At 36.9% G+C, this 3409-nt stretch overlaps 1 non-coding gene across 1 annotated transcript; it reads left to right on the top strand.

Annotated features, from left to right (window-relative positions):
* Nucleotides 1-3001: 3001 nt before the first annotated feature.
* On the top strand, nt 3002-3105 carry LOC144229580 (U6 spliceosomal RNA). Its single transcript, XR_013334529.1, has one exon. It is a non-coding gene; the product is annotated as a U6 spliceosomal RNA (small nuclear RNA).
* Nucleotides 3106-3409: the final 304 nt, after the last annotated feature.

The following is a 3409-nucleotide window of genomic DNA, read 5'->3' as shown; positions in this document are numbered from 1 at the left end:
CTGTTTATTCTTTCTCCTCTGGAAGATAATCTATAACGAGTTTATAACTGTTTATGCGTATGGTTTTCTGCATTTGTAAGAAGGTAACTTACGTTGGCAGAACTCTGATCTTTTCACTTCACTGTCCTATGGCTTGTTGCATATGGGCAGGTAGACTTCTTCCTAATTTCTTTTGCAACACTGAGTAGAATTCTGTTGTAAGTAGGTATACATCATAGACCAGTCTCCCGTAGATGGGGTTCTAATTTCTTTCAAACATTTAGCTTTTATTGTAGGTTAAATCTACCACGCACATCTTTTTAAAAGTTCCTCGTAGGTCCGCCTGGGTGGCTCAGTTGGTTAAGTGTCTGATGTCGGCTCAGGTCATGATCTCCTGATTCGTGGGTTCTGGCTCTGTGCTGACAGCTAGCTCAGAGTCTGGAGCCTGTTTCGGATTCTGTGTGTGTGTCTTTCTCTCTGACCCTCCCCTGCTCGCTCGCTCGTGCGTGCACGCTCTCTCTCTCTCTCTCAGAAATAAATCATTAAACAAAAAATTTTAAAGTTCCTTGTATATATGTGCAAGTAGGTTCATGGATTCCTAGATGGGGAGTGGCATTTAAAATCTGAACAAGAGTTGTTGCTGATTTATATTCCTTTTAACACTGGAGATGCTGGTTTCTCCATCTTGTCACCAGATCTGTATTTTCAAACTTTTTGTTTGCATTCAAACTTCTTTTTTACACCTCACTTATAGGTAGCGTAGTTACATCTCCTAGACAGACAGTGTCATGGAAAAATGAGTGAAAGAATCAAACAGGATATCCAGACAACCAAAAGAAAGGTGTTCATTTGGCCTTATCGGTCTTTAGGGAAATGCCTAGTAAAGCCACAGTGAGATCTACTACACCACCAGCTATTGGAGCACCCAGTAACTCTGCAGTACTATAGAGGAGAGTGTAAACTGGTACAAGCACTTTGGGAAATAGTTGGCATTATCAAGTAAATTGAAGGCATACTCACTCTATTACCCAAACATTCTGCTCTTGAGTATGCACACACTCACAACAAGAGACATGTACAAGGAAGTTCATAGCATCCTTGTTCATAATAGCTCTAAACTAGAAATGTCACATATGTTTCTCAACATTAAAATGGATAAAGTAAATTACAAATTCATACAATGGCATTCTATTCAGCACAAAGTGAAGAAAGAGAATATTACACCTATGAACATGGATATGTCTTATAAGCATAATATGAGCCAGAAAAAAAAAATCCCAAGAGTATATACAGTATAATTTCCTAAGTATAAGGTTGAAAGCCAGACAAAGCTAAACATTGTTTAGGGTTGCATATCTATATGCTTGATAATGTATTTTTAAAAAAAAAATTTTTTTTTACATTTATTTTTGAGAGAGTGAGGGCACAAGTGGGGGAGGGGCAGAGAGAGGGAGAGACAGAATCTGAAGCAGGCTCCAGGCTCTGAGCTGTCAGCACACACAGCTGATGCGGGGCCCACACTCACAAACCCTGAGATCATGACCTGAGCCAAAGTCAGATGGTCAACCAACTGAGCTACCCAGGCGCCCTTGATAATGTATTTTTTAAAGAAATAAATACTATAATACAGTATTTACCTGTAGGGTGGAAGATATAGAGTACCATTTTGGGATGTTGACAGAGGTCTGTATCTTGAATGTTATTATTTTTTAATGCCTATTTATTTATTTTGAGAGAGGGAGGGCAGCAGAGGGGCAGAGAGTGAGAAGGAAGAATCCCAAGCAGGCTCTGCACTGTCAGCACGGAGCCTGATGTGGGGCTCAAACTCGCAAACTGAGACCATGACCTAAACTAAAACCAAGAGTTGGTTGCTTAACCGACTGAGCCACCCAGGTTCCCCTTCAATGTTATTTTTATGGATGTATACTTTCTAATTATTCATTGAATTGTATAAGCATAGGAAAATTATAGTTAAAATTAGATCCCTTTTTTAACTTATATTTTGTAAATTAAAGTTATGTCAAACATCATTTAACACATTTGGGTTTCATGTGTGAATTGTTCATGTTTGTGCAAATTTCCTATTGGCATATTGATCTTGTTCATCTATAGGAAATCTTTACTAAAGATATCAGTAGTTTATTATGTATGTTATGCTTCCCCCAAATTTGTCATTTGGCTTTTAACTTTGTGTAGGTTTTGCTTGCTTGTTTTTTGGCCAGCAGAAGCTGGATTTTCTAACCTTTTGATACATAGGCTAAATAGATTTGAAAGTTGTGTCAGTTTAAAAACCATTGGACCAGACAGTATTTATGTTCTTTATTGCCTTGGGATTACTGCGCATACACAGAGACCTCTTTGCTCTTGTCTTTTGGAGTATAAGACATACTTGAATAAAGAGTCTCAGTGTTAAAAGTTTGAAGCGTAAAATCTCTTGGCTTATGAAGTTAACCAACTTTGGGGCTCCTGGGTGGCTCAGTCAGTAGAGCATGTGATCAGTTCAAGCCCCACATTGGGTGTAGAGCTTACTTTAAAAAGATGAATAAAATTTTAACCACCTTTAATTTACAGATGAAGAGATTGAGGCCCTGAGAATGAGGAACTTGGCTTTTGGATGTCTAATACGGGCTGCCACCTGCCACTTCCATGGATCTTATCTGTACTTTGAAGTCTTTTATATCACATTTTCTTTGGAACTTAAATATCACTGATCTCTAATTACTTGCAAAATGGACCTACAAGCCATGAAATAACTTAGTCCAAATCATGTTGGAGGTTAGAGATCAGAACCTAACTCTTACACTCAGTTGCATTTCGTAGTTAAATTATTGGATGTGCTAGGAAATTATCTGTTCTCACTAGATGTATTTTGTTTTTCTTGGCTGGTTTTATGTGTATAGTTTCTCCTGCTTTCCAAAAACACCACACCATAAAACTATTCACATATTACAGAAATATTTGATGTATAGCTAGACATTTTTTAATACTTTCTTAGCAGTTAAAACCAACTATAAACGTTATTGTGCTCACTTTGGTATCACGTGTACTAAAATTGGAATGATACAGAGATTAGCATATTCTCTGCTCATGGATGATACATAGATTTGTGAAGGGTTCCATATGTTCAGATTATAGCTACAGTTGTGAGCATAGCGTAAGATTTAGAGTTGTTGAATCACTATGTTGTACACCTTAAACTCATGTAACAACATCTGTCAACTATGTTTTAAAAAAAAAGACCTCAAAAAACTAAACACTTTTTAAAAACATTATTTAATAGTTGATTCCAAGAAAAGTTTAGGTTCAAGAGAGCACTGTCAGATTTTATATTGCCAGAGACTTTAATGTTGATTTTTTAAAGTTGATTTTTGTAGTTTTACCATGAATAGAAATTTCTTCTTGTAAAATACATACCACTTCCTTTGACCTT

Source organism: Crocuta crocuta, unplaced genomic scaffold (genome assembly GCF_008692635.1).
Source record: "Crocuta crocuta isolate KB4526 unplaced genomic scaffold, BGI_CrCroc_1.0 scaffold348, whole genome shotgun sequence".
NCBI lineage: Eukaryota > Metazoa > Chordata > Mammalia > Carnivora > Hyaenidae > Crocuta > Crocuta crocuta.
The sequence above is the reverse complement of the archived record's forward strand: the minus strand, read 5'-3'. Positions and strand labels throughout refer to the sequence as shown.